This window comes from Nannospalax galili, unplaced genomic scaffold (assembly GCF_000622305.1).
Source record: "Nannospalax galili isolate Female #2095 unplaced genomic scaffold, S.galili_v1.0 scaffold83, whole genome shotgun sequence".
Lineage (NCBI taxonomy): Eukaryota > Metazoa > Chordata > Mammalia > Rodentia > Spalacidae > Nannospalax > Nannospalax galili.
Window position 1 is genome coordinate 4564660 of NW_008352659.1, and position 13349 is coordinate 4578008.

Below are 13349 nucleotides of genomic sequence, written 5' to 3' on the forward strand. Positions count from 1 at the left end.
ATTTATGATTTACAAATTATCCATCAATAAAGTTGATTGCAAGAAGAAAGAAAAAAGGAAGCAGGAATTATATAGTGATATCAGTTACATAAGGTAATATCCTTAAAATGTGCAAAGTGAATCAAACCTAGAGCCCAGAATTTTCCAGGTGTGTGTACAAGCTCGGCAATGGCAGAAATGGTATTTAGGAGGACAGAAAAGAAACTGGAGGGATGGCTCAGCAGTTAAGGGCACTGGCTGCCCTTGCAGAGGACCTGGGTTCAATTCCCTGAACCACATGGCGGCTAACAACCATCCATAACTCCAGTTCTAGGGGATTCAACACGCTTTGCCGGCCTCTGTAGGCAGTGCATGCATGTGGTGAACTTACAGACATGCAGACATAATATACACATAAAATAAATCCAAAATTTTTTTCAAAGAGATAAGTAAATATAATAAATAAAGCAACCATGTAATCATGCAAGAAAATTTTTTCTAGCTCCACATCACAGCAGCATGCTGTAAATTCCAGGTGTCTCAAACATCTGCATATGCAAGACAGAATTTTACAGCACCCAGAAAGAAATATAGAATACCGACAATTTCATGGTATTGAGGATCATCTTAGGATGTATCAGTCTCTGAACCATCCTTATACATATATATCATAAAATTTAAGAAATTTATTCAAATAAAAATTGTAAATATGCACCCAGAAGACAGCAAATAAAGTTAAGGGCAAACTGCAGACTCCCAGATGTTTGTTCACATATTAAGACAAGATTAATATCCAGATAATTCAGGGAATCCCAAGAGTCTAAGTATAACTTTAAGTTTTAATCGTTTCAAAAGTTTCAATGTCACTAACATACATTAACAATATTTGAAAATTCAACTATATTTTAAAATATTAATGTGTTTCTTATTAAAATTCAGCCTCAGCACCAACTTGGACTACACATCACTCACTCTAGCTGATTTTCAACTTCATGGAAACTTTGTCAACTGTTGCACATTGGAAGAAGGGAGAGAATTTATAACCTTGGCCTCCTTGTCCTCTAAAGAAGTGTGCGTGTGTGTGTGTGTGTGTGTGTGTGTGTGTGTGTGATGTGTTCATACATATTTGTGTGTGTGTGATATGTCTGTTATGTGTTCATACATATTTGTGTGTGTGTGATGTGTTCATATTTGTGTGTGTGATATGTCTGTTATGTGTTCATACATATTTGTGTGTGTGTGATGTGTTCATATTTGTGTGTGTGATATGTCTGTTATGTGTTCATACATATTTGTGTGTGTGTGATGTGTTCATATTTGTGTGTGTGATATGTCTGTTATGTGTTCATACATATTTGTGTGTGTGTGATGTGTTCATATTTGTGTGTGTGATATGTCTGTTATGTGTTCATACATATTTGTGTGTGTGATGTGTTCATATTTGTGTGTGTGTGATATGTCTGTTATGTGTTCATACATATTTGTGTGTGTGATGTGTTCATATTTGTGTGTGTGATATGTCTGTTATGTGTTCATACATATTTGTGTGTGTGATATGTCTGTTATGTGTTCATACATATTTGTGTGTGTGTGTGTGTGTGTGTGTGTGTGTGCACATATGTGTAGAGACTAGCGGTTGATCACCAGTGTCTTCCTCAGTCTCTCACTATCTGGCTGAGACAAGATCTTTCACTGATTGAGCTAGACTGGTTCACCAGTGAGCTCCAGGGGTCCACCTGTCTCTACAGCCCACCTCTAGCACTGGGGTTACAGACATACGCTGCTGTGCCTGGCCTTTACATGAGAACTAGAGATCTGAATTCAGTTCTTCATGTTTGCACAAGTACTTTACCAACTGAATCATCTCCCCAGCCCTGGTTTTGGCACTTTTTAAAGGATAAAATCAAACAGATGGATCAGTGCTGTGCTGAACCATATCAAGATAGGGCTTAGGACAAAAGGAAAATTTGTATTGAATGAACAAGTGATATTTATGAGCTCATATTTCTACATTAACTTTTGTTTTTAGAAAATATTGTATTGACATTATTTATTTTGATTACTGAAGTTGTTGGTACTCACAACTGCTTCCACTCAGTGGAGTGTCTCACTTGCCTCATCCTGGATATGATGAATAAATGGGACCTAAAAGAAGTGGTAAATTCACACTTTCCAATAATGTATAAAGTAGAGAAGAGCCTTGAGTGAAAGAAAGCGTGGCACACCAAGAAATCCCAAAATGCCTAAATAGCACTAATGTGTGTAAACTTGAAAATAAGACTTAACTATATACTTGGAACTTATTTTAGAATCCCCACTTCAGAAATGATGTAAATACTGCGGTTTAGTCGGCTCTCAAGGAGTCAGAGTAAGTCAGAGTTTGTAGTTCCAAGAATGAACCCGAGATATTTCTAAACTTGTTTTGAGGTGCTTTCAAAGTTTGGAATTTGCCACATAATCACTTACACTTGGAAAACACTTGATTCTCTAAAGCACTTTCATATACCATCTACCTCATAAAGCCACTCCATTCCAACTGTGGATGGAGAGATACTGGGGATCCCAACTGTCTTCAATGATGTCAGTTACAGCTGCTGTTGAAATGTTTCCATTTCCTCCTCTACAGGGCACAGAAATTGAAAATCAGAGAGATTAGTCATTTGAGTCCAGAGCAGAAAGGAAACTTGGCTCTGATGCACCATTTATAACCATCCACTAAGATGAGCTATTTCCAGATTTCCAACATAACTAAAGATTGCACATTGATTGAATGGCAAAAATAAGGATGTGAGATTTCCAGGCTGTCAATTCTTTCATCATACGATGCTAAGTATTCCTATAAAGTCTTCAAACATCTTAAACTGGAAAATATTTTTTATTTGATGATAGCTTCGATTTACATAATGTGGGATTATTTGTCTTGGGAACTTACTCTAGGGAATAAATTGGCAGTAGAGCTAATAATGCTGTTTTCTTTTTGTTCACACCAATGATGTGCAACTGATAGTATGAATGATATGCAAAAGTTTTTGTGACTAATGTGTAAAAGGTGTGTGTGTGTGTGTGTGTGTGTGTGTGTGTATGCATGTAGTGATTATGCATGTGCATGCACATACCTATGGAAACCAGAAGTCAACCTCTGTTGTTCCTCAAGTGCCATCCACCACATTTGAGGCAGGATCTCTCACTGAGACCCAGAGCTCACAATTAGGCTAGGCTGGCTGGCCAAAGAACATCAGGGACCCCCGACTCCCCACCCATGCCCAGCTTTTACCTGGGTTCTGGGTTTTTTTGGTTGGTGGACTTTTACTGGTTCATTCTCATTACTCATTATGATTCTGTTCAGGGTTTGTTTTATGTCTCCTTGGTTCAATTTTTGTAGGCTTTGTATTTCCAGAAATTTATGCACAGTCTGCCCACCCCATTTTCCAACTTGTTAGTATAGAATAAATTACATTCATCTCTAATAATCCTTTGTGTTTCAGTGTGATTATTGATAATTTTAGGGTTTCCTTTTTTCACCTCTGGTTTGATTTGGGCATTCTGTCTGTCTGTCTGTTACATTGTGGATTGATCAAACCTAAGGCCATGTACATGCTCTGTGAGGCAAGATCTCTCTGTTGCCAGCCTCGTGGGGATTCTGGGGTTTTGTTTGTTTGGATTTTGGTTAGTCTAGGTAAAGGTTTGTCAGTTTTGTTTCTCTCCTTTAAAAACTTGATCCCTGTCTCATTGGTCTTATATTTTTTGCTCTTTCATAATTTATTTCTGTTCTGGCTGATCTTTCCTATTTTTTCTACTAATACTGCATTTGACTTTTTATTGCTTTTACAAATTCTGAGACCCATTGTTAGGCTATTTATTTGAAAATTTTATTTTTTGGTATATGTGTCTATTGCTATAAACTTCCCACTAGGTATGGCCTTTGCTATATCTTTAAGTTTTGATATATTGTGTTTCCATTTCCATTTGCTTTGACAAATATTTAAATTTTCCTCAATGACCCATTTTTCATTCAGTGGTATGATTTACATTTGTATTTTAATATATTTTTTCTATTGTTTCCCTTTCAGTTCACCTGAAGTGAGTTTCTTGTACACAGTATGTCCCTGGGTTTTGTTTTCTATTCAGTTAAACTAGTCTGTGTCTTTCATTGGGATATTTAGTCCATTTGCAGTCAAGGTAACTACTGATGTTTAATGTTTCATTTCTATAATTGTGTGAATTTTATCATTTGTTTTCTTTGGATGTTTTGTTCTTTCTCTTTTGTTCATCTTGTGTTTTGGTGGTTTAGTATATTGATAAAGCATTTTTTTCTCTATTTCTCTGTATCTACTTTTATTGAAGGGGAGAGGTACATTTGTACCTAAGGATTTAAAGTTAGTATCCACAAATGAGAGAGAACATGCATCTGTCCCTTGTTATTTTGAGTCTGTGTTACTTCACCTAGTATAACAGTTTCTAGTTTTGTCCATTACCAGCTCTTTCTTTCTTTTGGTTAGCGGGGCTAAGGGTCTATCTTGTGTATCTTTTCAAAGAACCAGCTCTTAGATTCATTGTTTCTATTTTTTTCTATTTACATTGATTTCTACTCTAATTTTTATTATTTCTTCTAGTCTTCTGAGTTGGGGTTTGGTTTGTTCTTCTTTATTTTCTCCAGATTCTGGAGTTGTACGATTAAGTCATTTATTTCTGCTCTTTCAAATTCTTTAATGTGGGCACCTAGAACTGTAAGTGTCCCTCTCAGTACTGCTTTTCTTGTCTTCCAGGGGTTGTGTTGTATTATGTTTTCATTTTCTTTTACTTCCATGAATATTTTTATTTCTGTCTTGATTTCTCCTTTCACTCATTCATCATTCAGGAATGTGCCATATAATCGCCATGAGTTCCTGTAGCTACAGCACCTCTTTTACTGTTGATTTTAAAGTTTATTGCACTGTGGTCTCATAGAATTCATGGAATAATTTCAATCTTTTCTATTTGTTGAGGTTTAGTGCCCCAGTATATGGTACATTTTAGAGAAACTTCTATGGGATCCCAAGTAGAATGTGTAGTTTTTAGTGCTTGAGTAGAATATTCTGTAGATATCTATTAGTTTAATTTGATGTATATAATTTTATTTGGATTTTCTCTGTTTATCCTTTGTCCAGGTGAACTTGTCTATTACAGAAAATGAAGATTAAGGTCACCTACTGTTACTGAGCTGGTGTTAATCTGTGTCTTGAAGTCTAATAGCACTCTTTTTAAGAAATTGGATGCAGCAGAGTTTGTGCATATATGTTCATGATTATAATGTCTTCTTGGTCGATTATTCCCTAGAACAGAAGGAAGTGGTTTTTTAACCTGTCCTAATTTTAGATTGAATCTATTTTGTCAGATATTAGAATAGCAAAGGTTTTTGTTTCTTAGTGCCATTTGCAGGGAATATTTTTTTTCATTCTTTCACCCTATAGTGGTGCCCATCCTTGAAGTTAAAATGAATTTCTTGTAGTGAACAAAATGATAGATTTTTTGTTTCTTAATCCATTCAACTAGCCCGTGTCTTCCAATTGGGAAATTGAGGCTATTGATATTAAAAGTTATTACTGAAAGGTGTGTATTGGTTACTATCATTTTAGTTTTTTTTCTTGGTTCTGTTCTGTGTTTCAGTAATTATATCCTCATTTGTTTTCTTGTTGTAGCCTTTTGGGTCTGATATTTCTTTCTTCAGTCTTTTGTATTACTTTGAGTATTTTCTATAGGGCTGGTTTGGTGGACATGAATTCTTTCAGCCTATTTGTATCATGGAAGAATTGTCTTTCTCCTTTGACTATGATAGTGTTGCCGGGTAAAGTAGTCTGGGCTGGCATTTATAGTCATTTAGAACTTGGAATACATCACTCCAGCCTCTCCTGGCTCTTATAGTTTACATTGAAAAGTCAGCTGTTTTTCCGATGGGTTTTCCTTTATATTTAACTTGTTTTACTCTTGCAGCTTTCAGAACCTTCTTTCTTCTGTATATTTAGTGTTTTTCCTATGATATGCCATGGGGAGTTTCTTTTCTGATCCTATCTATTTGGTGTTCTGTGTGCCTCTCACATCTGTGTGGGTGTGTCTTTCCTTAGGGAAGTTACATTCTATAATCCTACTGAAGTTCTGGTCAATGCTATTGACATGATGTCTTCTTCCTCTGTACCTATAATTCATGGATTTGGTCTTTTCATGGTATCCCACATTTCCTGCAGATTCCATCCCTTTGTTTTTAAATTTTTCATTATCTTTGTTTGAGCGTCCACTTCTCCAAATTGATCTTCCAGTCTTGTTTTTTTTTTTTTTTTTTCACCCGATTCATTCTGCTAGAGAAACTTTCTTCTGACATTTGAAATTGGCTTATTGAGTTGTTTGGTTCCATCTTCATTTCAGCTTGAGTTTTCCTCAGTATTTCTACCCTTTCACGAATCACTTTTCAAATCCTGAATTGTCTTTGTCATTTCACTCAGCTGTGTGTTTGCATTTTCTTGCACTTCGGTCAGGAGTTTATTCCCATCCTCTTTGAGATCTTTGATTTGATTTTGTGTTCTTTAAAATCCTTGAATTCTTTGGCCATGTGTTAAGTTCTGTGTCCTGGGGTTTTCTGGATGTTTCTTATTGTAGAATACTTCTATAAGGCTTGTGGGGTTTGGTAGGAACATAGTATCCTGATTTTTCATATTATTTGTGTTATTCCATTGTGACCTGGGCCTAAGGACTCAGTCTTTCATTCATTATGTGTCTGATGTGAAATTCTGGCCTGCCTCTGTTGAGTTGAAAGTTGGGTCTATTTTTACTATTGTAGCTTGGTGATTTTCTAGTCAGTTATGAATAGTTAGTAGTCTTTGCTTCAGGTTCTCACTTTGGAGTTTTTATTGGAGGGACAGGATGGTTTCAGGCTGTCCCAGTGTGCCAGGTGAGCAATCACAGTTAGGATTGTGAGTGTGGAGATGACAGTGAGGTAGACTGGTTCTAGCTCTCTCACTAGGCTAGTCCAGAGGTAGAGCAGAGCTTTCCAGGCCTAGTCGAGAGCATTCTAGCTGCACATTCCCAGCTTAGTCCCAGAGCCAGAAGATGGCATCAGAGTGGGCAAGTACCTAATTAGCCCATCCAGGTTTTCTGGAGCCCACCAGCAGCTGGTTTGGGGCCTAGTCCCAAAAGGGGAAGATGGTGTCAGAGTGGGAGGGTTCTGACTAACCAGGCTGTTCAGGAGCTCTCCAGTAGGATGCCACAGCCTAGTCCCGGAGCAATAAGATGGTGACAGAATGGGTGAGTTCTGACTAGCTGGGCAGGGTAAATGGGAGCCCACAACCAGCGTGTTCCCAGTCTATTTCCCAAATCTACCTTGGACTTTAGACAGTTGACTACAATGTTCCCCCGTAGGCTCTTGTTTGTCTGTGTTGATATAGAATCCTCTGGAGCTTCTGTATGTAGTTCCTATTTTTCCCAAGATAGAGGAAGTTTTCAGGTATTATTTCATTGAGTATATTTTCTATGACTTTTCTCTTTTGATTCAAGTATTCAGAAAATTTTACTATTTGTTGCTTGATGATGTCAAATACATCTCAGAGGCTGTGTTAATTTCTTTTCAACATACTTGATTTTTGTATTGTTGGAATATTTAAAATGATGTGTTTAAATTCAGATATTCTGCTTGATCTAGTCTACTCGTGCGGCTTTCAACTATAGTTGACTTACTATTTTATTTTGTGTATATGAGCGTATTGCCTGCATGTATGTAAGTGTACCCGTGTTGTGCAATGACCAGGGAGGTCAGAAGAAGGCATCAAATTCCCTGGAACTGGAATTACAGATGTTTGTTAGCCACCATGTGGGTGCTGGGAATTGAATCCAGGTCCTCCGTAGGAGCAGTCAGTGCCCTTAACCGCTGAGCCATCTCTCCAGCCCTCAACTCGTTCTTACCTGAATTATTGAATTCATTTCTAAAACTTGTGCTTGATTTTTTTCATGATCTTTATCTGCTTGTTGAATTTCTCATACATAGCTTGAATTGTTTTCCTATTCTCATAATCTTTTAATTCTTCTTAATTTCATTGACTCAGAATCCTTAAATTCTTTTAAATTCTTTATTTGGTGTTTCATCAATATCCTTTTCTTCAGGTGCTGTTATTAGATGATTAGTAAGTTCTTTTGGAAGAATCCTCTCTCTCTCCTCTCTCCCTCTCTCCCTCTCTCTCTCTCTCTAACATACACACATACACACTTCTGTGTTCTATATGGTGTTTTCATTTTTGTTTTATAGCAAGTGATTTTCTTCTGAAGATATGTCTTAGAATGTCAATTTGGTAGACTGAATTTGCACTGGTTCTAATTGTGCATAACAAATGTATAAATTTAGCTCTAGTCAATGACTTTGATTCTGCATGGAATGGCAGAATCAAGGCTCCCTTTTGACTCCAGGAGCCACAGGAGGGAGGAATTACCCAAGTAGCCCAGGTAGATGATGATTACACGATAGTTGGGGGGAGGGGCACCTGATGGAACACTCTAGCAATTGAAGTGGTGGCACCAGAAATCCACACAACTACAGATGTTTCTTCATCAGTGGCAGTTTGGGGGGATGTGATATGTGCAAACTTTAGCCAGCTCTTGGCAGAGTAGAACTTGAACTTGGGGCCCAGCGGCAGTATGGAGTAGGACTAGAACCATTCTTCAGTGTAATTCAAAATGATGATTTATCGAAGCCCTGCTACATGAGAGGGACCCATTAGGCTCAGAACAGAATGAGTCCCCTCCCTTTGTTTGGATAATAAGGGGAAAAAGAACATAAATACATATGTGGCAAGTGGTGAAAAATGCAATAGGAAAACAAAGCAAGATAAACAGAATCTGATGATAGGTAAGTAGAGGGTCTACTGCATATGAGATGGTCTGAAATGGGCTTTCTAGTGATGCTGCATTTGAAGGCAGATTGAATACACAGAAGCATCATTTCATGAAGTTGTCTAGTAGAGCTTTGGGGACAGGGGAAGCAGCGAGTGTAGCACTGCAAAAGTTGTGATTGTTTTAGGTCGGAGGGAAAGGAGGGATCAGTAAGGACTGGTATTTGCATTTATTTCTGTTTCATCCTCAGCACTCCTGGCTCACTGATTTATCCAGAACAAAACATGCAGGGCTTCATAGGATCCTATAAGGACTCTGATTTTTCTTTCAGGTGAGATGGGAAATGGATGAAAGAATCAAAGGCTGTGACCTTATAATTTTGGGACAATCACACTGATTTTCCTATGAAAAATGGTCTGTACAGAAAGAAGAGTCAAATCAGGAGACCATTAAGGATGTAGTTGTAAGGAGTATTTTAGGTTAGGAAATGGTACCAGTTTGTATTGAGACGTAACTGTAACTGTGATTGGATTATGGTTACACTTGGGATTAACTTTAAACCTTCATTTCTGGTACCTCATTCTTACAGTTCTTTGATACAATTTTTAACTTAGTGCTTACCACAGCATATAATAATTGTTTGTCTTTGTTAGTTTTCTTTCGACAGAACCTTTCAAAAGTAGGGCATCCCCTTATTTTCCTTGTTGTGTTAATTCTGAAGTAAACTGAAGGTACCCAATAAGTATCTATGGAGTACACACCCTTAAAGAAACAGATTATTATAGTTTTTAAAGAAGACTTCAAAACCAGAAAGGAGGTGTAATTAGCTGAAGAATTTTCTAGAAGTTAGCCACCCAAGAAGAATGACAGCAAGTCAGAAGCACATGTAATGCTGGAGTTGGTAAATGTTCACAGAAACTTTTCATTCTTAGAATCTTTCATATATATGTTAGTATACATAGTATTAAAGACACTTCTAGTATGTACTAGAAGTATATATGCTGGCTATCAACATTTCTTTACCACGATGTTTTTAATAAACCTGACAGTTGTCATGTTTGATAGACTGTTGATAGTACAATTATAGAAGAAACTATTTATAATATATGAATGTGTATAGATGAACCAGAGCAAAGAGGCCTACAGGATCTCCCACTAAAAGAGACCACAGACTAAACTAGACCAAAAGAGTTTAAAAATAATTTTAGCTTATGATAAGTCAACACCGTATCTATATTGTGTATTCAACGATCCTTAGATATAAATCTATAAGCCTTGTCTAAAACTTGAGCTGAAAGTCTCTTTCTTTTTAGTTAAATGTAAGCAGTGGCTAAGTTCAATTTGTCAGCTTATCTGCAGTGACTCTTTTCTGGTGTAACTGCCATGACCATCATCATCTATTCCTGACTTTTGAGTTATATGTGGACCATTAAATAGAAACCCTTTACACTCTAACAGGATCCTTTGAAAATGGATCTTTCTCAGTGAGGATAACAAACACAGTCCATAACAAGCAGAAGGAAGAGACGTGTTACACTTGGAGGTGTGTCTCCATTCATTGTGCTTGACCACCTCAGTCCATGTGTACCATGTGCTGTTGCTTCATAGAAATCACCATCATTTGAGCCAGAGAGCCTTTGTATGGAAGAGGTAAAGGTGAGTATTGGGAATGAATGTGGAAAAGTAGGGAAATATGGATACTTTGTCAATGAAACTTGGTTTTATATAGTAACTTTTGGGAATACCCCATGTATGTGTTTGGGGGGGTTATTATTAAAGCTATCTCTTAGTTGAAACAAAAGAGCTCTGTTATAGTTGAGCAGTCATCCTATATGTCCTATTTAGTTTTAGAAGGACTAAAAGAAAGAAAGCATGAACATCTTAACACACAGCACCAAGGCCAGAGCAAGTCCCAGAATGTAGATCATCAATTCATAGGAAAGAAAGGCTTAAAGTGGTTATTAACTCATTAGGTCTGAAAAGGTATATTTTCCTATGTGACATGAAAACAGCAATAAATGCTAATGTATCATGGAGCCCATAGAAACATTAGGAAATAAATTATTTATAAATCAGCAATAGGAATCGTGGACTGTTTCCCCCTCTCTCTTTGCCCCTTTCCTTCCTCCTCTTCTTGTCATCTTCTTTCTGTTTTGAGGACTTGACAACTGTTTTTCTGACAAGGCAGTAATTAAACATACTTAGGAGACCTTGTAGCTGCTACTTTTCTCTTAAGTTAGAGCATGCTGCAGTGAAGGTGTGCCTATGATAGTCCCAGTCTTTGAAAATATCTTCCAATGTGGGATAAATGTCAGAGTACTAGGTTGTAAAACTTTAGGTAGTAATAACATGAAAAACTCTATACTGTACCTAGGTGTTAAAAATCTTATGTGGCTTCAGGCTAAATCAGTTTTATAATAGCATGTGTTATTATTTAACTTATAATAATATTTAACTTATGAATAAATAATTTATGTTAATTCCTATCTATTTTGATACCTTGTGCCTAGAATAGTGTGTGGGTTGTGATCAAACCCACTACAGGAAATTTTTTCCTTTCATTACAAGCACCTGAATTGAAAAGTTAGTGCCTAAGGAAAACAGTACTCAAATCCATCCATTCTTTTATTTAAAAACATTTTAAAAGATGTCTTTATTTTTGTGTATTTGTATGTGTGTGTGTGTGTGCATGCCTACATGAATTTATGTCCAGCATGTATGTGCAGGAGCCTACAGAGACCAGAAGAGAGCATTGGATCCCCTTGAACTGTAGTTGTAGGTGGTAATGAACCACCATATGGGTGCTAAAAACTGAACCCAGGTCCTCTTAAAGGACAGTAAGCACTCTTACTGCTGGTCCATCTTCCCAGGCCCCTCATTCTTATTTTTAAAGGATGAACTACACCAGCTGGGCAGCATGGAAGAGCCACAGTGGGCTGTTTGGTCCTCCTTGGGCATCAGAATGTGACACATATCTGACGTAGGGTGCCTTTGGAAGTAGCAAAGTCTGAACCCTATTACAGTTATGATGAAAAGAGCCTGTGGGTTGTTTTGATGTGTGCATTAACAACGAAGAGAAAGACATCCAGGCTACTTCTTAGAAACAGCAAGAAAGACATTTCCCCCTTGAAATTAAAAATATGCAAAATGTGCAAGATACAGCTCTGGTGGGAACACACACACACACACACACACACACACACACACACACACACACCTTTCATCCAGAGGCTGTAGTTTGCTTTCTTTTATTCCTTAGAATACGTGACGATGTGAAAACACAACACGGAGACATGCAGCCTGATCGAGTGATAATCTCTTATAACGTGCTTCTATTTAAAGAAACAAACAGATGGAGGGTTTATGAGCAAAGCTGGTAAAAGTAAAAGCAAATGTCTGCAATAGTACTTTTAATAGGATTTCCCACAATCTAAAACATTATTCCCCTTGGAACAAACTGTTCTATAAAAATTAGGTTACTTAGGGGAAAGAGAGTCACCCTGACATTGCTGAGCAGTGAATTCCAGAATACTACCCATCTGTGGGTTCTCTTAACTCAGACCAGCGTCCTGGGGAGGGGAGGTAGGGATGCCTGAGACCATGATCCCCAAAGACCAGGCTCTGTGGAGTAGAGGTAAAGGAAGATAAACAAGTGTAAAGGGCTGTGAGACATGACTGAGCCTCGATTGAATTTATTACTCTGTGATTTTCTACTTTGAAAAACATGGTTTGAGAAATTCTTACAGATTTAAGATAAGCATGGCTCAGGGCTTCCTCCCCTACTAATCACAGCAGAGTCCAACTGTAGCATGGCAGATCTTGCTTAGCAAACAGTGGAATTGCAAACAACCCAATACTAATTCATTATCATTATCCCTGCTTAAGAGAAGCAAAACTCACTGTAATTCCATCAGTAAGATGAATATGCCACCATGATGGCCTTTACGTAAGTTATAATTAAAGCTAATCTTAATTAAAGTTATTACACCATTCTGAAAGAAAATAAATAACCCAAAGAGAGGGAACCAGTGTGGTCAATAATTCACTCCAAAAATATTTTTTTGCCTCCAAAGCTCACATCGAGGGAGACATTCCTGCGCACGATACAAATGGTTCTGACATTAAGAAAAGTAAACAAGTAAGAAAAATAAAGATGGAAAAATTCTGTGGTCAGTTCACAAGTGCTTTTTTATTGTTTGAGGCAGGGTTAAAGCCTTTTATGAAGACAAGGATATATGTGCCACTAGATTGGATAGGACACTGGACTAGTCAAGCTGCCCTTGTGCAGAGCCTTACTGCCCATAACATGCCATGGACCAAACGTGCTGATGCTTCTAAACAAAGAATCTGATGTGGCTAATAGAAACCATTAGCTCTGTTCTGTTTTGTAGATCAAACAGAGGAAAGGTACTCAACTCCGATTATGAGTAGATTGGCGAGATGAAGGCAAACATTGAATAATCTCTAGTTATTAATGGTCTCGAGGATTTTAATGTTAGCCGCTCTGAACAGCTGATGTA